This window comes from Belonocnema kinseyi, chromosome 8 (genome assembly GCF_010883055.1).
Source record: "Belonocnema kinseyi isolate 2016_QV_RU_SX_M_011 chromosome 8, B_treatae_v1, whole genome shotgun sequence".
Lineage (NCBI taxonomy): Eukaryota > Metazoa > Arthropoda > Insecta > Hymenoptera > Cynipidae > Belonocnema > Belonocnema kinseyi.
This window is the reverse complement of record NC_046664.1, coordinates 21,219,511-21,242,264: the sequence shown is the minus strand read 5'-3', so window position 1 is coordinate 21,242,264 and position 22,754 is coordinate 21,219,511.

Here is a 22,754-nt window from a genome sequence, read left to right as displayed (position 1 = left end):
ATCATCGGTTTTTAAAGAGAGGGAGAGAAGGGTTTAAAAATGGACCAACCACAAGGAGTTTAAAACATGTACTTTTTTTTTAAATGTACAAAATTTAACCAAACAAAATATAGTTAAATGGAAATAGCTCATTTTCCCTTGTATTTTATGATAGAAAAGTAAAAAAATTGAGAATAAAATACCAGTTTCTACAATTTAAAAATTTATATAACTTTTTATTAATATATTTTTTTACTTTGTTGGAAAAATCTACAAGTTAAGGGAAAGTGGTCCTGAGTCGGCTATTTTTCAAAATGGTTGTCCTAAGTCGGCACGACCAGATAATGGGACCTGAGATATGTGAGATGGTATTGAAACACAACACAATATAATAACATAGAAATAAAAACAAAAACAACCAAAGAAATGGTGCCGACTCAGGATCACTTTGAATGTTTACACATTTAATGCTATTACGCACACGAAGAAAATCCAATTGAAAAATCGACTTTTTAAGCTAAAAAAAACATAGATATCAGCCCATTTAATAAATTGAATATTTCAAAATATTTACACACCCGTAGCTAGTTCACAAGAATGAAAGAAAATGGAATTTTACTTTTTTTTATTTGGTTGTTTGATGTCATTAAACCACTTTAAATTGTACGTAAACTGTGGTAGAAAATTTATAATCTTTACAAAAAATACTAGATTACGCAATATTTTAAATATTGGACAACTCTATTTAAAATCATGTTTTTAATACTCAAAGTTTATTGCAGAAATGTAAAAATAAAAAAAAAATACATATATAAATCTTTACAAACATTACTTTTAAAATCCGAATGAAGGTTTCGACTTTTACATTATCTGAAAGAAACTAAAATTTGACAAAAAAATTATTAAAACTTAAAAATCATAGGCTGAATTATTTAAAATATAAAGCCTTGAATCGTTAATATTTCAGAAAATGAAAAAAATTCATATGATGGCGTGGCATATGTGAAATGATTTTTCATCTTCAAAAATTTATTCAAAGAAAATATGTAAAAAGATTTTTTTTTGCATTTTTTAATAATAAAGGAAAAATGATTAATTTAGAAAATAATCGAGTAAGTTTAAAATATTTTTTTCCAAAGTTGTAGAAAGATTCCGAAATAATTTAAAACGTGAAAATATTTCAAAAATATTTTGAAAACATGTAGATTTTTAAATATGACGAAAAAAATTTAAAAGCTTTTTCAGCATTTTTAAAGGTTTTAAATAAATAAAGAAATGGTATTAAAATTCAAAGAAAAAGTGAAAATAATTTTTTTGTAAAATTAATTTTGAAAAAATAATAACTAATATTTCCAAAATTTTCAAAAAATAATCTAAATGATGTTAAGGTAATTTTTTTACTCTTGCAGGACTTTCAAAAAATTGTGCGAAAAATTCGTGTTGTAAGATAATAAAATTATTATGAGATTCCGAAAAATTTTTCAATGATTTTTTTAATTCAAATTTTTAAGAGAATATTTAATATGTTTTGAAAACAATTGAACATGTACAAATTAATGTTTCTAGCTTAAAATTGCTTAAAATGATAGAATTGTGAAAACTTATAAATTTTTGTATTTAACCTTCAATTCATAGCATTGAAAAGGATTTTTCTGAAATTAATGCCCCAATTCAAGAATAATAAGACTAATATTTTTTTAAAATATTCATAAATTATTGAAACAATTTTCCTTTGTTTAAATAACTTTTTCCCGTTGTGAATTGCGAAAACAATTCAAATCTTTTGCACCTTTCCATAGAAAAAATTGAGAAAATTCTATTTGATCCAATCTCTTTTGAAATGTCGCTTATTAATCAATATTTTCTTCACAAAATAATTAGAAAACATAACGTGTATGGTAAAAACTAAATTAAAAAAAAGGTTAAAAAAAATAGGCTATTCGTTCTATGGCGATAGTACAATTTATTTTTTAATTTTTATGCCATTTTTTATGTTTAAAACAAAAACTAAGCGTCCTATCAAGAATGATTTATGGCAAATCTGCAGCTCTTTATTGGATAAGCCATTTTTGCCTTTTAATTTTTTTCATAGCTACGCATTTTATCAAAAAATAATTAATAACCAGTTTCTAGCTCTTTTTTGGATGTAAAAATGTTGTCTAATTATTTTTTTCGAATTGTGTCGTTTGTCCAAAAATTAAATGTTATTTTTAATTCTGTTTTTTACGTCTAAAACAACCATGTATACTATCAAAAAGTGTTTAATAAAAAATTTGTAGATCCTTTTTTAATGCACAACTTTTGTTAGATTATCTTTTCCTAAATCTCGTATAGTTTGACCGCAAAATGTAATTTTTTATGTTCCATTTTTTTTCCATGAAAGAATAATAATTTGCAATGGAAAATTTAATAGGCGAATTCACAACTAAAAATGATCGATTTTTAACCAATAATGATATAATTAAATTCTCAGTTGGAAAAATTAATTTTCAACGAAACAAATTTTTGAATGAAATAGTTACATTTCAACCAAAGAGATGGATTTAAAAATAATAAAATGAATATTTAAAAAAATAGTTCTACTTTCAACCAAGTCGTTGAATCTTTAACCAGAAGTGATGAATTCCGAATCAAAAATTAATTTTGAACAATGTAGTTAAACTTTTCATCAATTAATTAAATTTTCAATCAATAATATTAAACCTCTATACAAAACGAATTCATAAGAAAATACATAAATTTACAACTAAAATTGATCAATTTTAAACTCATTATATAATTTTTAAATTTCCCGTTTAAAAACTTGTATTTCAACAAAAAACAACAAAAAATTTGCAATTAAAGAAAGGGGAGCATTTTTAATCATGTAGCTGAATTTTCAATAAATCTTTCAAGATTAATTTGAAATGAAAAACAGTTGAATTGTAACAAGAAAGAACAATCATCATGAAAATTTGAATTTTATCAAAAAAACTTCATCTTTAACCAAATAGTTAAATTTTAAACTCAAGACGATCAGTTTTTAAACAAAGTCGGATTAGTTAAATTTTTATATGGAAAAATTATTTTCCAAGAATAAAAATTAAACCAGAGAGAAGGATCCTAAACTAATTAAATGAATTTTTAACAAAGAATTTACAAACTAAAAACTATTAATTTTCAACCAATGACGGAATATTTAAATTTGCAGTTGGAAAATTGATTTTTAACAACAAAAACTATTTTCAATCGAAGAAATGGATTTTAAAGTAACATAATGAATTTTGAACTAAAAGATTTTACTTTTAACCACATAATTGAATCTTCAATCAAGAATATTAATTTTTTACCAGAAAAAAAAGAATTCACAAGAAAAAACATAAATTTTCAACCAAATTGTTAAATTTACAAACCATACAGGCCAATTCACTCGAAAACAATTTAATATTTTCACCCGAGGATGCGAAATTTGTACCGAAAGCTTAATATTTAACTAAATAGTTGAATTTTTTTCTCAGATAATATAATTTTGAATGCTAAAAATCAAATTTTTTACAACAAAGTTGAATTTTAGAATTAAAAATATGAATTTTTAACAAAGCAGTTACTATTCCAACGCATAAATTTTTACCAAAAAAATTTAATTTTTAACCGAAGAGATAATAAAAGGAATTATTAACAAAATAGTTTGAGTTTCAATAAATTAATTGAAAATTCAACCAAGAAAATTAATTTCCACCCAAAAGGCATTAAAACTCGAAAAAGACCAATTTTCTACCACACTGTTGAATTTTCAAAAAAGGAAAAAATAATTAATGATTCAACAATTCTATATATAATTAACAGTATAATTTTCAAGCAAAATAATTTTTAACCAAAAATTTGAATTTTTAACTTTTAAATCCGAAATTTCAACAAAATGGTCAAATTGAAAAAAAACTTTAATCAGAAAAGTTAAAATGTTAAACAAATAGACAAATTCTCAAACCAAAAGAGATAAGTTTTCTATCCAAAAACAAAATATTTTAACAAAGCAGTTAAGTTTTCTGTTAAAAAATATGGATTTATAAAAGAAAAGTCGAATTTTAAACAAAATAATTGCATTTGCAACCATTTGGAATGTTATAGAATAGAATTTTCTACAATATTTTTGAATAATGTTGAATGATTTAGAATTTTATAGAGTATTCTTGTATATTTTAATAATATTTTTAAATATTCATAAAAAATTATGTAGTTTTCTACAGAAACTTTCCTATTTTTATTAGGAATTCTGTGAAAAGTTTGAAATTTTCTGCTGTAATATTCAAAATCTCAATTATTATAATTTTGTAGAATTGGGTCATTAACAAAATTGTGCTTACCCTAATTGGTAAGTTTTTAAAAATAAAATTTGACTCCTAAAGAATTTAAAAAATAAAATTAAACATTAATTTTATTTATTTAATAAGTTGTAATCATTGATTAAGAAGTGACCAAATATCAACCAGAAATGTCTATTTTTTTAAACGGAACATGTGGTGCCCTCATGGCTTTAAACACATGCTGTGACGTCATACCTTACAAACTTTTGAAGGAGTGCTTCCAAAATGATGTTTTTTTATATACTGCGCATGCGTCGCATCAACAAGTGGATTGCTTACCGGTAACGCACTTACCGTAACTAATACAGTTGGTGACGCGGCGCAGACGCATCCCGTTGCGCATGCGCTCATTTTTGTACATTTCATGCGCACACTTTAACTAAATTTTTTCAAATATCATAAATGCTATAAATTAAATCGAAAACTGTGATTTCAACTTCCGAGGAATTACGACCATAAATTGCAACTGAATTTTTTTCGATTTGCTTTGTCTAATTAAGAAATTTCATGATAATAGTTTAGAAAAACATATATTTTATATCCAGTAGAAATTTAGATTGATATTTCTTGAACTACTAAAAAAAATTTGTTTTCTTTTTTTTGAAAATTTTCAAAATGTTGAAAAGCATATAACTTTTCGAAGTTTTATCGAAATTAAAAATGTCATGAGGATAATTTGCAAGTCTTTTTGACGCGTACCAGAAAATTTGACAAAAATTTCTAAAAATCAAAAAAATTTCATTCAAATTTTGAAAGAGCTCAAACTTTTTGAATGTTTGTCTAATCGAAAAATTCACCTCACATAGCTTCTAAATACATTTGATATATTTGGAATGGTTAAACTGCGATACGCCACCTGGTGACAAAAATTCGAACTAGAAATAATAGACACGATTTTAAAGATGCATTTCAATTTGTGCATAAAAGTGTTTAACAATTTTTTTGTGGAGTTGAAAGCATTTATTGGATAATAAAAATAAGTCTTTGTCGGAAACAAAGTGTTTTAGATGGAATTTACATATTATAGAGTGAAAAAACACACTTTTTGACAGAAATATTTTTCTAAAAAGAACAATTATTGTTCTCTTTATTGTTAGTTTCAAAAGATTATAAACTTAAATGGATTTATTTTGAAGCAAAAATAAACTCAAAGTAAATTTTTATTAATTTATACATGAAACATTTACTATTTAAAAATCTGATCTAAAAGTTAGGTTAGAATTCGTATTTAACTTCCAGCCGCCTATTATTCGGATTCGTGGCATAATATGGATGAAATCTGTCGCTAAATATATTAATTAAAGTTTATTTAAGCTTACAATATATTGAAACTGACACGAAATAATGAAATAATTGTTTTTTTTTAAACCTATTTCACGGAAATATGTTTTTTTTTTAACTGTATTCGATAGAAATTCTATCTAAAACTATTTGTTTTTGATGAATATTTGTTTTTAAATATTTAATCATTGTTTTGTATTTCACAAAACAATTGTAAGAACACTTTTATGCAAAAATTAAAATACATGTTTAATATTGTACCCACTCTTTCTAATTACATTTTGCGGCACCATGTGGCGAAATGGTAGACCACCATTCCCAATAGTGATGGATTTAAATAAAATTATCTAATCTTTTAGAAAAATATTTTTTTCTATTTTTCTAAACATTTTCAAAATTTTCAAAAGTATATAACTTTTCTAATATTCTTCGAAATTGAAAATGTTATTTGAATAATTTGAATTTTGAAAATTTTCAAATTTTTGAAAAATATGTAACTTTTTTAATCTTCAGAAAAATCAAAAATTTTATTTGTATAATTTGCAAGTCCTTTACCCGTATTCAAGAAACTTTAACAAAAATTTAACCAGAGATCGAAAATTTGGACGATTACTCAGTGGGCACAGAATTTTGCGACGTCTTTACAACATCGTTACGACATCATAACTACAACTTTACGACATCCTATGATCTGACTATGTCTTTACGATATCATAAAGACAACTTAACGACATGGACACAGGATGTCGTAAAGTTGTGGTAAAGATGTCGTAACGATGTCGTAAAGACGTCGCCAAATTATGTGCCCACTGGGTACATTACACTTTCATGAATGATAATGCAAAAATAAAAATTAGTGGATGACGCCTTTACTAAAAAAATATTTATCGTATTTATGAAGTTCATTATACAGTCTGGCTTGAATTTTCCACATCAACTAAAGACTTGTACGAAATAATATTTCCTTTCCCTTTTATTATTTTTTTCGGAGAAAGAAGAACCGTAATCTGTCTACAAAGAGAGGCTTTATTTCCTCCCGGTTCGGTTTTGCGGTGAAAGATGAAACTACAGAACCAGTTTACTGTTCCACCACTTTCCTGGCTTCTAACCTTCTTTGTAACTCGAATCTATTCACTTTGCTTTTCGGATTATATGAAGAAAATACCAAGAAATTATCCAGTTTAACTGGAAATTTAAAAACGAAAAAAAATAAATAGAAAGCTGTGGACTTTTTTGTCAAAGTAAGGAGATATACTCCTCTGATTAAAAAAATTCTACATTATTATGTGGGTAATTCAAAAAGTTTGAAAATTTTAAAATCAAGCTTTGATATTTCAAATAAATGATTAAAATATATAAAAATATTTGTTGAATGCGATAAAAAATCATTTTGTTTGACTTTTCTACCTAAAAATGTTAATTTTGGAACCAAAATGGCAGAATTAAATTTTCAATTAAAACAATTAATTTTCGACTAAGAAGAAGTAATTTTCAACAAAATAGTTACATTTTTAACCACAGTAACGAATCATCCATAGAAAAATGAATTCTTAACGAAAATGTGATAGTTGATTTTTCTACAAAACTATTTTAATATTCAATGAAAAACAGTTGAATTCAACTAAAAATTACGAATTCTTAACGAGTTATGCCAGTGGGGATAAAATTTGGTGACGCCCTAACGACATCGTTACGACATCTTTACGACAACTTTACGACATCCTGTACCCATGCCGTTAAGTCGTCTTTATGATATCGTAAATATGTCGTATGATCTGACGATGTCTTTACGATATCATAAAGACGACTTAACGACATGGACATAGGATGTCGTAAATTTGTCGTAAAGTTGTCGTAACGATGTCGTAAAGACGTCGCTAAATTTTGTGCCCACTGGGATTTTGTTCTTCCATAAAAATAAACTAATTTTCAAAGGAAGAAGAGGAATTTTCAAAAAAAGAGAGAATTTGGAGTTTTCAACCTAAAAAATACGAGTTTACACCAAAATAAATTGATTTTCCAAACAAATGGATCAATTTTTAATAAAAAAAGACTCATTTTTCTCAAAATACATACACTTTTTGCTGAAATTATAAACATTTTACAAAAAAAAATTAATTATTATCCAAATATTTAAATTTTTAACCTAAAAGATAAATCATCTACCAAAATGCAAATTTTCATCGAAATGTAGAAATTGTTCACCAAGCAGTTCAATTTTCAACATAGCCGTTAAATTTTTAACCAAAAAAGACGAATTTTTAAATATATAGTTTAGTTTTTAATCAAAAAACTACATTCTTGTATTTCTCAGGAAATATATGAATTACTTACAGAATAGTTAAATTTTCAACCAAATATTTTATTTTTCAACTGAATAGTTTAATTCACAATTATATACTTGAATTTCGAATGAAAAATGTGAATTTGCAACAACCAAGTTAATGTTAATTAAAATAGTTTAATTTTCTACCAAATTGTTATATTTCCAAGCCAAAAAGACTAATTTTCACAAAAAAAGTTAAATTTTGTACCCTAAAATATAAAATTTCATAAAACAATGTTAATTTACAAGCAAATATTTCATTTAAAAAATAACCAAAAAAGATTAATTAAAAAAAATACATGACAATTTAAGAAAGTATTTAAAATTTCCTACGAAAAATGAAATACTTGTTATTTCAGTTTAAAAATTTAGTTCCTCTATAGGAAAAAAATGAATTATTAGTAAAATGTGTTATTTGTCAATCACGGATTTGATTTTTTAACAGAAAAGTTAATTTTGAACAAAGTAGTTAAATTTTAAACCCGCAAAAGAATTTTCAACTGGAATATGTTAATTGTTAATAAAAAATATAAATTTTCTGCCAAAAATGGAAAACTTATATTTTCAGTTAAAAAAAATAAATTCAACCAAATAATTGAATTAAACAAAAATTTCCATTTGAGTATTATACTTGAAAGTATAATATGAGATTTAAAAAAAATTCCATCTCTACCAAAGTCGTGAGTTTAGAAATTTTTATAATTGTTGTGTCCGACTTCTGTAAATATTTGTGATGAAATCAAGTATGCCATAAAACAGTACTTTTCTAAACAAATTATTTTCTATGATGTTTCAAAAATAGTAAAAATTTATGAAATTGCTTTTAACAAAAAATTCCCAATCTCTGCGCAATTCGAGAATTTGGACAAATTTTTATAATTGCTGTTTTCGATTTATGTGAATCTTTTCGATAAAATTCAGTATGTAATAAACATATTTTTTTACAAATTGCACAGGCAAAAAAAGTTTAAAATTTTGTAAAACTTCGCTTAACATTCGGAAATCATAAAAACATTTTTTTAGAGAAAAATGATTTTATAAAAAAAAAAGTGAAAAAATACAGATTTTTAATAAACAACAATAGTTAATTATATGAAAAAGTAATAAAGCTTAAGGAGTCTTGTGTGTGTCTAATTACGCATGTGACGTCATAATTCCAAAATTCAAAATGGCGGAAACTTTAAAAATAAAACATAGCGGATACAATTTGGCAACCAAAATTTAAAAAATGGTTCCGTTGCTTTAAAATCGGTGTTCAAGGGCTCTTAGATCACTGACAATGAATTTTGAGATGATTTATGAAATTTTAAAAATCAAAAATAACGGACGAAAAACGTTAAAAATAAGTCTTGTGGCTTCCAAATTAGTTTAAGGGCTTTTTTAGGGAAGGGGGGCGGTTAATAGCTGATTACGAATCTCAGAGCTAAATTTTTTTCAACATAGAAATCAAAATTAAAAAATTCAAAATAGCGAATCGAATATAGCAGCCAAAAATTACTTCGGTCGCTTCAAATGGATCCTCAGGGTCTTTTTTGGTCACTGAATATGAATTTAAAGTTGAAAATTAGGTGTTTCAAAATTTAGAATGGTGGATACAATATGGTGGAAAAAATTTAAAAATTGGATCCGTTGATTTAAAATAACTCTTTAGGAGTTTTTGGGGCACGAATGATGAATTTGGAATCAAATTTTGGAAATTATAAAAGTCAAAAATGGCTACCAAAGTTGTTTTAGGGATTTTCTGGGTCGCTGATTCCGAATCTGAAGTCCAAATTTCAAATTGCAAAAAGGCGGATCGAATATGACGGCCAAGCAATTTTTTTAAATTGGTCCCGTGACTTCAAAATGGATTTTCGGGGTTTCTTCAGGTCTCTGATTTCAAATATCAGTCAAGAATTTTTAAATTGAAAATGACGGTTCTAATATGAGGGACAAATGAATAAAAAATAAGCGTTTATCCGCCATTTTGAATTAAGAAATTTTCACTTCAGATTCGCAATCAGCGACCCAAAAAACACACGAAGACCCATTTTTATGATGCAGGAACAATTTTTACATTTCTTGTCACATGTTGGTTCCGCCATTTTGAGCTTTAGTGTTTTTTATTTCGGATTCGTATTCAGTGATCCAAAAAACCCGGAAATATTACTTTGAATCCACGGAACGTATTTAAACTAATTTCTTCCACTATATTGGATCCGAAATTTCGAATGTTAAAAATTTGTAACATTTGTAAAATGTTTTAAAAATTTTACATAAAATTTAAATCAAGGTCTCAAGAACCCCCCCGAGGGCCCCCTTTGAAGCCATGAGGCCAACTTTTAAATTATTTTTTGTCACCATATTGGATCCTCCATTTTGAATTTTGGAATTGCGACTTCATATTCGTAATAAATGGACCGAAAAACATATGAGAACCTATTTTTAAACCAGGGCATATATTTTTTTATTTGTTTTCCGCCACATTGGATCTGCCGTTTTGAATTTAGAAAATTTCAAAAGTTCGGCGCCAAATTCGTTACTAATGACCCCAAAAACCTTCATTTTTTTAATTTTGGTATTAGATAAAAAAAATCTGTTTGAAATTCGTCTGATAGAATACCATTTATTTTTAAAAGTAATTTTTGCTCTTTTGAAAAATTTTCCTTGTCTATTTCGTCAAGCCCATCTTTTCTTGCGATTTACAGCTTCAACGTAAATTTGATGGGTCCAAAATAACTTCCAGGTTTCTGAGCACTTAGCACATGTGCGTAAGCGTCTTTCAGAAAAGGTAGGCCAATAAAGTTCCGCATTTACGACAAGCACGTGAGCTTTTTCTGATGTTTTCAAGTATCGGTTTGCGGCGAAGAGACCCTTTTACTTTCCCTCCACACGTCACCCATTAACAAGTAATCCGATATCAAGAGCTTAACTCACTCAAGTAGAACCTGAAAGCCTTTTTATTTTGTTAAAAATAGTTATTTATATACATTTTCGATAAATTTATTAGAATAAGACACAAGACAAAAATCAAGTACTTTTTTTATTGTTTTAATCCAAATACTAATAAGTCCTCGAGATTACTCTTTTCCAAAAGATTGAAAGCGGCCCCTGATTACAAAAATCTTGGGTTGGTTTTCGTAATCCGGTTTTATTTTTGTTTAAACAATTTTTTGATAAATTTTATTATTTATTTACAAAAAAATTATAAAATCATTTTTAAGATGAGCGCGAAAAAAATCAAACTTTTTTGCGTCCTGCACTTTTGCCGTGCGACAAACTGCTTGGAATTTATAGAGTTATAAACAAATTTTTTTTTAACAAATTCGACATATTTGGTTTCCGTAAAAAATCCAGAAGATTTCAAGGTAATTTTTACAATTTTCACAGATTTTTTTTAAATTTTAGGAATAATGTGAGTCTTTTTAAAACAGATATAATAATTTCAGCAGTTTAATTAATAATTAATAACATTTTCAAACTTTGAAATATTTCCCAAACTTTAAAAAATATTTTATAATTTCTCCTGATCCACTGAAACTTCTAAATATCTTTTGAACATACTATAATTTTTCTTAAAAACTTTTAAAATAATAAAAATGTTTTTTTACAAATGTTCTACATATTTATTTGACATATCTGAAATATTCAAAAATCTTTCAATACATTTTATCAAGAATCTTAAAAAAAATTGTTTATATAGACCTAAAAATAAATAAACATGATTTCTAAAAATCCAGAAGATCTCAAGATGATTTTTTTACAGTTTTTACAGATTTTTTTAACTTTCAGGAATAATACGAGTCTTTTTAAAAGATATTATGCAATTTTAGAAGTTTTAATTGATTAATAACATTTTTAAAGTTTGAAATATTTACCAAAATTTTAAAAATATTTTATAATTTCTTCCAATCTACTTAAGCTTCTGAATATCTTTTAAACAAACTATAATTGTTGCTAAAGTTTTGTAAAATAATAAAAAAGTTTTTTTTACAAATGTTCTAGTTATTTATTTAACATGTCTGAAATATTCAAAAATCTTTTAATAGATTTTCTCTAGAATCTTCAAAATATTTGTTTATATAACCTTAATAATTAATGAACGTAAAAAATATATAGGTATTTTAAAGTTTAATTTTTCAATGCCAATTAGTTTGACCTCAAATTTTTTTTAGGGCAATTTGATTATTTTCTTTACTGAAAAATCGGTTTCGGTTAAAAATTCAACTAATTTGTTTAAAATTCATCATTTTATATAACTTGAACCTTTATTCATTTTAATTAAAAATATAATTTTTTAAATGTCAACTATCACATTTTTCATTAAGAATTAATCCCTTTTGGTTGAAAATGAACTATTATGTTAAAATCTAAACTACTTTGTTAATAATTAATTTTTTGGTTACAGATTCATAATTTTATTTAAAAGTTCATATCTTTGGTTGAATATTCCATTATTTGGTTTAAAATATATTTTTTTAAATAATATTTAAATTTAAAAAAAATATAACTTTTTTGTGGAAAAGTAGTCTCTTTTGGTAAAAATATAATTTTTGTTTGATCAAAATGCAACAGATTGAAAATCGATAATTTTCGGTTACAGATTCGTTTTTTTATTTAAAATTAAGATCCTTTTTGGTAGAAAAATCATTTATGCATTACATTTTTTCAGAAATCATATTTTTAGTTTAAAATTAAACCATTCTGTTGAAAATGAACTTTTTGCTTGAAATTGATTTTGGTAATCATTTGCAATGTTTTAAAATATTTACTTTTTTTTACATTTTAAAAAATCTTTTGAATTTTCAAGTTATTTTCAGTCACTTAAATGGCAGAGGAAAGTGATGAAAAAAATAATTGCGTAAGGTCACTAATGGAGGACAACAAAGCTTCTAAATTTTGGACTCTCTCAACAATTTTCATTTTGTTGGAAATTCGTAATATATATTCGAATTTAAATTCATATTTTTTAAACTTCTATATATAGCTTGGTATTACTCGAATTTTTTTGAAAGTTTCGAAATCTTGTAAAATTTGAAAATTTTTATTTAGAATTTTCTACATTCTTTTTCGAAATTTCAGAAAATCATTTGAAATAATTTGAAATCTTTTTTTCTATTTTTTCTTAAATTTAATTTTTTTGATAAAAAAAGGAATCTTAAATAAATTTAATTATCTTGAAATCTTTAAAATTCTTGAAAAGTTCCTTTGTGCAAAATCTTCCAAAATCTGCATTTTCCTTTAAAGTGTTTAAAATTGTCTGAAGATTCAAATTAATTTCGAAATTAATTTCCCTAAAGTTCCTTGATTTTTTAATTAAAATTTGTGTTCAACATATATATAAAAATACAGTGAAAAAATTGGCAATTTCAAATATACGACTTTTTATCTGAAACATAATTGCTTGAAAAAAAGCGTTTATGATTAGAATTATAAATAGTTGATTGATTGTACAAGTGAATTATTATAAACAATTGGTTTAAACTAATATTTTAAAACAGTAATTGGGAAGGATCTGTTTTCTAAAATAAAATTCTCTTTACATTATATGAGATTTTTAATTGTTAACAGGGAATACATTTCATATTTTATAACAAACATATTTAATTAATGCGCCAAAGAAACGTTAATTCGTGGAAATTTTTTATTTATTGCAAGAAATTCAGTCGAAAACAAGTTAATGCTGAGATTAATTTACAATCACCCAGATCAATTAGTGTCATAATATTGATTCAAATTCTTAGCAAACCTTTATCTAGCATCAATAAGATAATTTGTTGCTTATGATTTCTTTTGCTAGATTGTTTATAACAATTGATATAAATAATGTCCATAAATAACACGACTTAACTTAATTTTTTAAAATAATCTTTCAAAAGTGATTCAACCTCTCACTCTCGTGATATTTTCGCGAAAGATGAGCCAATATTTATTCACGGCCTTATAAACAATGTGTTTTTTATAAAAATTTTCAATTAGACATACAATTTTCAAGTTAGTAGCGAAAACCTATTTTATATTCTAAATTTTGCCGTAAACAATATAATTATCTTTGGTAGAATTTTCGATACAGGCACCTTATTGTTTATAACTATTGCTATTAATAACAACGGTCAATTAAGAAAATAGAATTTTTCATAATTTTTTTATTAATCTATGGCACAAAATTAAACTTTTCTTTCTCATAATGTTTTCTCGTACAATAAGCCATTATTTATTCACGTCCTCATAAACAATGTATTTTTTATAAATATATTCTTTCTTAAAAGCCACAATTTTCAAGTTTAATTAAGAAAATCGATAGAATCTCCTCGCGCGAGGAAATATGTCAAGAGTGTAAAGTTTTATTATAGGCCATAGATCATAAAAAAATAAATTTAACGGATTTTCCTAATGGAGCGTTTTTTTAATAACAATAGTTATAAACAATAATACTGAGGTTTCGAAAATGTTATATTGTTTACGGTAAAATGAAAATATCACATGAGAGAAACAAGTTTTTTTTTGACATACATTAATAAAAAATTAGAAAAAATAGATTTTTTAATTTAGCTTTTTTGTTAATAACAATAGTTATAAGCAATAATGTGCCGGTATCGAAAATTCTACGCAAGACTGTATTTATTATTATATATTTTTTATATTTATTATATTTCTTACGATAAAATTAAGAATATGAAAAAGGTAATCGCTAATAATTTGAAAATTTTGGCTTTTAGATGAGCGCATTTTTGTAAAAAAAATGCATTGTTTATAAGGCTGTGAATGAATAATGACTTGTCGTGCGAGAAAATATCACGAGAGAAATTTTTTTTTTGTTACATAGATTAATTAAAAAATGAAGAAGAAATCGATTTTTATCATTGAGCGTTTTTGTCATTAACAATAGTTATAAATAATGAAGAGCTTACTCAAGTGAAAATATTTTTGGTTGCGTTTTAATTCAGTAGTTTGTTTATAAAAATTCTTAATTAAATCATAACACGGAAATCTTAAATTAATCTCAGCATACACTTGTTTTCCACAGAATTTCTTGCAAAGAATAAAAATTTCTAATAATGAACGTTTCTTTGGGGCATTAGTTAAATATTTTTGTTATAAGCAATCAAATATCTTCCCTTTTAACAATTAAAAATATAATATATTAGGCATTTTATATGAGAAATCAGTTTTTTTCAAAATTTCTGTACTGTTCTGAAGTTTTTGTTTAAGCCAATTATTTATAACAAATTAACTTGTAGGTATAATTTATTATTTGAAATTCTGACCATCCAAGATTTTTCAAGCAATCCTGTTATAAAACAAAAATTGCTAATTTTTTCACTATATTGTTTTATATATCTTACACAAAAAATATAATTAATAAATCGAAACAATTTTAAACACTTTAAAAGAAAATGTAAATATTGGAAGAATTCGCACAAAGAAGCTTTTTAAGAACTTTAAAGGTTTCAAGAGAATAAAATTTGTTTAAGATTCCTGGGGTTCCAAATGTTTTTTTTCATTTGAAAAAATAAAATTTGAGAAAAAATTGAAAAAGATTTCAAGACACTTCAAATGATTTTCTATAATTTCGCAAAAGAATGTAGAGTATTCTAAATCAAAATTTTTAAATGTCGCAAGATTGAAAAACTTCAGAAAAAAATCGAGTAATACTAAGCGATGTTTTGAAGTTTTAAAAATAATTTAAAACTCGAAAATATTTTTTTAACATTTTTTAAGAAATATAGATTTTTTTTTATTTCAAACAAAAGTTTAGAAGCTTGGTGTCGTCCATAAATGAAATCACAAAATTATTTTCTATTATTACTTCTTTCCTCTGCCATTTAAATGCGTAATTTTGAGATAAAAATTGGAAAATAATCTAAAAACTTTAAAGATTTTTCAAAATGCAGAACAAAATGTAAATATTTTAAAACATTGAAAGTGATTTCCAAAATAATTTTCAACGAAAAAGTTAAGTTTTGAAAGAATAGTTTAATTTTCAAGTAAAAATATTTCTGAAGCAAAAATCAATGCATAATTGATATTTTAAACAAAAAGGATTTAAATTTTTAATCAAAAACCGAATTCTCAAGCAAAAATAATCGATTTTCAACCTGTTGCATTTTTATCAAAAAAAAAGATAACATTTTTACCAAAGAGACAACTTTTCTACAAAAAAGTTTTATTTTTTCAAACGTATATATGGATGCTTCAAGAAAAAAGTTAATTTTCAACCAAATAATGGAATGTCCAACCAACGAGATAAACTTTTTAGTAAAATTATGAATCTTCAACCACAAAGATTAATTTTTAACGAGTTAGTTCAATTTTTAACCAAGCAGTTCATATTTAACCAAAAATGATTAATTCTTAACCTAAAATATAATAGTTGACATTTAAAAAAATATATTTTCAATTTAAATCAAAAACAATTCAAGTTCTATAAAAAAGAATTATTATTGCAAACCTAAACTTTGAAATACATATTTATCTTTTATTTTTATTTATTTTTAAGGTTATATAAAATTTTTTTTCAAGATTCTTGAGAAAATGCATTAAAAAATTGTTGAATATTTTAGATATGTCAAATAAACATTTAGATCATGATTAAGAAACATTTGTATCATTTAAAAAAATTTTAGGAAAAATTATAGTATGTTTAAAAGATATTAAGAAGTTTACGTAAACTGGAAAAAATAAAAAAATGTTTTTAAAATTTTGGGAAGTCTTTGAAAGTTTTAAAATGTTATTAATCTTTTCAAAACTTCTAAAATTGCTAAATATCTTTTAAAGAGACTCTTATATTAATAAAAATTTGAAAAATCTGTAAAAACTGTAAAAATTACTTCGAGATCTTCTGGATTCTTTTCGTAATTTTTGGAAATCTTTTGTATTGTTTCAATATCTTTTTAAAATTTATTAGAAAATAAATTTTTCTAAATAAAATACCATTTCAAATTTTCCTTGAAATCTTCAAAAATTTTTTCAGTTGCTTGGAATCTTGAAAAACTCTTGAAATTTTGTTTAAATTTAAAAAATTGCATTTTTTTGACAAATAAACGCAGCATTTAAAAAAATAAAAAATCATTCAAAATTTTCTTAGGAATCTTACGAAAAAATGTATTATATCTAATGAACCTTTAAAAATCCTTATAATTGATAAAGCTTTAAAACTTTATTTCTAAATGTTCAAAAATCTACAATTGATATTTAATTTTTTTTTAAACTTCTCAATATCTTAAAAAATGAACACAAATTTTTCTAAATCTAAATTTTTTGCTCAAAATGCTCGATATCTACATTTTGTTAAAAATATTTTAAAATCTTTTTTAATTTTTTCTAGAATTTAATTTTTTAAATGAAAAATCTTTTGACATTTATTCAGATATCTAAAAAAAATTATTTCAATTTCAATTATTATTTTTTCTTAATTTATAAAACTTCTGAATAGCTTTCAATTTTTGAGGTCCTCAAACTCCAGGATTTTTCAATTAAATATTTTATGAAACAATACATAAAAAATATAGTGACAAAATTAGGCGTTTCTAAAATATGATTTTTGACCTAAAAGAGAATGCTTAAACAAAGTATCTAATGATAAGAATTGAAAATAATTATTCGAATGTACAAGTTAATTGTTATGAATAATTTAGTTAAACAAATACTCAGCATAGTACGAAATATTGAAAACATTGATCTCTTACATAAAAAGCTTTATATTTTGTATTATATTTGTAATTTTCACTAGAAAATATATTTATTTGTTTATAACAAATATATCTCACTAGTGTTCCAATGAAACGCTTATTCGTGGAAATTTTATTTTTTTCTCAAAAAATTATTTTTGAAACAAGTTTATGTTGGGATTATTTCAAGATTTTCATTTTACAATTAAATTAACAATTGTTATAAACAAATTATTGATTATGAACGCAACTAAAAATATTGCTGGTTGAGTAAATGCCTGTTTTACTCTAATCGTTTTAATAATACATCAGCGTTGATATTTTCAGAAAGAGGTTTAGCAAAACTTTAATAATAATTATTATTATCAAAGCAAATATTTAAAAATGTATTGAATTTGTTATAAACAAATAAGTGAATGAAAATGGTTTCGTGGCGATTGGCAGCAATTTGTCACTTTGTTCTTACTCAATTAAAACGAATTATGTACAAAAAGAGTTTTTCAGTTAAAAGAATAAAAGGTAATAAATAATTTATTATTTTATAAAACAAATATTGTAATAAAATTGTGCATATCAGGCATTTATGGTGAAATGAAGAAATTTTTTCTAAGAGGTCGATCATATATTAATTGGAAATAATAGCTAAGTATCATATTTGGCCATACCATAAAAATGTGTAATTTTTTAAATAATCTTGATTAATAAATTCACTGCCGGGCTATTTTTATGGTTATAAATTGTTTTCATCGATGCAATCAAGTGTCAATTAATTTATAATAATATTAATTATTAAATATTAAATAATAAATAAATTTTTAAGAAAACTGTAATGAAAGGTAACAATTTTTATTGTTAAAAACAGATGTTTAAACTAATTTTCATCAGGTTATACATTTATAAATAAAAATCCGTTTTTTGATGAAATTAACAACCAATTAAAAATAACAATAGTGTATCTTTATCGAATTGTCTAAAAAAAGTTAATCAATTATTTATATTATTGGCTATTAATTACATTAAAAGAAAAAAGTTGAAATGCTGAAAAATAGCCAAATAATGCACAGATTAATTAAGTTTATTTAAACGATTGCCAAATGCAATTGATTGATTGTAAGAAATCATTGTTAAATAATTGGCTGTTAATTTCGTTGACAAAGCGGAATATTATTTATAAATACATAAAATTATCAAGATTTGTTCAAACCATTTTTTGTTAGCAATACTAATTTCTTATTTGTTTACAACAACTTCAGTTGATTTTTAAACACGAGCGATTCTATTGAATCTATTGCTTTGACCTGGCTTTGTCATAAGGCATAATACGACGTAAGGATGCGCAATAAGGCGTAATGAGGCGAGATAAAACGTAATAGTGCGTAATAATGCGTAGTAAAGCGTAATGAGGAGTCATAAGGTGAAATTTTATTTCTAAATGTACAAAATGATCAAAATTTGCTTAAAACATTTTTATTAACAATAACAATTTTTTATTTATTTGTAACAAATTGAGTTAATTTTTAAACATTAGTGATGCTATTGAACTTCTTTTAAAAAAATATTTTATGTTTCTTAGGTAATAGAGTATAATATGCGTGATAATCCGTATTTATACGTAGTAAGGCGTAATAATGCGTACTCATTTTTAATGAGGCGTAATAATACGCAATTATTTTTAATATTGCTTAATAGTCCTTTATAAGCCGTAATATAGCGAATAAGGCATAATAAGACGTAATTATATGCAATAAGGCGTAATGAGGCGCGATAAGACGCAATGGTGCGTAATAATGGATGATGAAGCGTGAGAACGCGTCTTAAGGCGAAATTTTATTTCTAAATATATAAAATGATCAAAATTTGGTCAAAACATTTATATTAACAATAACACGTTATTATTTGTTAGTAACAAATTCGATTGATTTCTAAACACTAGTGATGGTATTGAACATCGTTAATAAAAATACTTTATCCTTCTGAGGTAATGAAGTGTAATATGCGTGACAATTCGTATTTATACGAAGTAAGGCGTAATAATGCGTACTAATTTTCGATAATGCGCAATAATACGCAATCATTTTTAATAATGCACAATAGTGTTTCTTAAAGCATATTAATGTTTAGTAAGACGCAATATAGCGTAATAAGGCATAATAAGACGTAATGATGCGCAATAAGGCGTAATAAGAGGCAATAGTGCGTAATAATGGGTAGCAAAGCGAATAAGGCGTGATGAGGGGGAATCTGATTTATAAATACATAAAATGATAAAAATTTGCTCAAACAATTTTTATTGACAATTAAAATTTCTTATTTGTTTTTTTAACGCATTGATACGTAGGAAGGTGGAATAATGCATACTAATTTTCAATAAGACCTAATCATTTTTATTGAGATGTAATGGTGTGTAATAATGAGTAATAAATCGTAATAAGGCGATAATTATGTTTAGTAAGACGTGATACACCGTAATAAGGCGCAATAAGACGTAATAAGGTACTTTAATGCGTAAAAACGAGTATCAAAGCGTGATAATTCATAATAGTAGTATGGATGCGTAATAAGACGCAGTACTGCGTAATTAAGTGTAATAACCCATAAAAAGACATAATAAAGCGTAAACATGTGTAATAAGACGTAGAAATGCGTTCGAATGCGTAATAAGGTGTAATAAGACGTTACAATGCGTAATGTTGCATACTAAAGCGTAATAATACATTTTGGTCTATAATAAGGCGCAGTAAGGCGTAAAAAGACTTAATAATGTGTAATAAAGCGTATAGATGCATAAAAATACGTACAAATGCGTAATGAGGCATAAAAAGACGTAATAATGCTTGATATTTCGTACTGAGGCGGCATTAGGTGTAATAAGGCTTATTGATGCGTAGTAATGCGTAGTAATGCATAATAAGGCGCAATAAGACGTAAAAAGACTTAATAATGCGTAGTAAGGCGTATATACGCGCACACATTTGTACTAATATGTAATAAGTCGTAATAAGACCTAATAAGGCGTAATAATGAGTAATATTGCGCACAAAAACAAAATAAAGATTTATTCATGTTGAATAAGACGTAATAAGGCGTAACGACATGCAATAATGCGTCGCAATACATTAGCATGCGTACTAAAGCGTAATAAGATGTATTTATTCCTAATAATGCGTAATAAGACATAATAATGCGCAATAAGGCATATTGAAGCGTAATGAAGCACATCATTGTTTAATAAGACCAATTATAGCGTAATAAAGCATAGTGAGACGTAACAAGGCGCAGTTATGCGTAATAAGGTGTATCAAAGCGAAATAATTCGTAAAAGATAGTGAGTGATGTGGCGCAATAAGAAGCAATGACATACTAAGACGTAATAATGCGCAGTAATTTGTTATAATAGGTAAAAAGGCGTAATAAGTTGTAATAAGGTATGATAAGGGCTTTTTTAGGCATATCAATACGTAATAAGGCATAATAAAGTGCCTGTTACTTTATAAGGTGTAATAAGGCGTAATAAGGCGTATTAATGCGTATTAAGACCTATTACGCTATTTATTATTGGATCATGAAATAGTTCAATAGTTCAATGAAATCAATAATGAAATAATAACAAAAATAGTGGAATAAATATATAATTGCTATCAATATTAATAATACTATTACTTAATAATATAAATAATTAGTAATGTAAATAATATTACATTATAAAATAATGAAAAAGTTAAAATCATTAAGTCAAATTTTGAATCTAATTTGAATTTAATTCAAACTTCTTAAATTTTTATTGAGCCATGTTAGAAAGCCTTGAGATAAGAGGATTTTGAATGAGCATTGTCATGTTAGTGATGCATATTGTATACAGTGTGAGTCCTTTAAAGTTCTGTGCCAAAGATATCAAGACCCTTGAATCTGGCTTTGTGTAGGGAGACAAGAACGAAACTTTGAAATGAAACTTGTCCTATTCTCTCATCCCTTTACTTCAAAGTCTTTGCCTCCTACTAACTCAACACTGATCAGCATATACTTGGCTTTCATACTAATGTGAGCATAGGCCAATTAACGTAATTGTGCCTCATTCTCTAAAGAGTCTAAAGTAAGGCTGCCAAGCTCGTCAGTCGTTACACTCCCTAGCCACCTTCAGCAGATCAATACAAACAACTGCACACAAAAATTTGCTTAAAACTCGACCCGAATTAGCCTCTGCCTATCAATATGTTACCAAATGGACTCTTCTTTTGCATTTCATTATTTTCTGAAAATAATTATTTCATCCCTTCCTCCTATCTTTCTCCTCTCTCCTTTCCATCTTCCTTTACAATTTCTTTAACTATTCTATCACCTCCACTTTCCTTTTTTCACGCAGAATATTTCTTATTGTCATGTTTCCTTTTCCTATATTTGCGATCCTCTTTCCTCCTTTCTCTCCAAATATTTTTCTATTTCCTCTACTATTCCCTTTTTGTATTTCTCCTCATATTTAGATTTTCCTAATTTATTCTTCATATCGTGTTTAAAAACTTCTGTATCTCTTTCTACCAACTTTTTCATTTTATTATTTTACCATGTTTCATTTTCTCTTTCCTTTAGACACTCCTTACCTCTATTTTTGTTCTTTACTACTATGTGCCATAGCGTCCATATACCCCATCCTAGCGTCTATCTGTCCCATCCTAGAGTCCTTCGAATGTATCTTTCATGCAATTTTCCCACCTTCTCATATTCTTTTCAACCCCATATCTCTATTACATACATTATAGGATGTGATAAATCGATTTGGGGATTTATAGTGAACATGCTAATGGACGTCCCTGAACTCTTCGTTTGTGGAATAATTAAAAAAATAATATGAGTGTGTTTCAACTTGTTGACCTCATTTCTTACATTCCCATTTTTCCTAACTAAAAAACCTAGGTATGTAAGCTTCTAGATTTCATCAATTCTTCCTTCTCTCCACTTCCACACCATTCTCCCTTTCTTTCTACCATGTTTCTGCCCGAAAAGCTTTGGCTTTGCTATATTCAAAAGGAATTTATACTCAAACTTGGATTTAATGTCGATTTTGGGACTGAGTGTGGAAATAAATCCAGAGTCTCGGAACTATTTTGCCTCTTTCTTATTTTTTCTTGTTTCTCTTTCTGTTTTGTGATGCTTAGTGATCCCAGATCTGAAACGAGACGT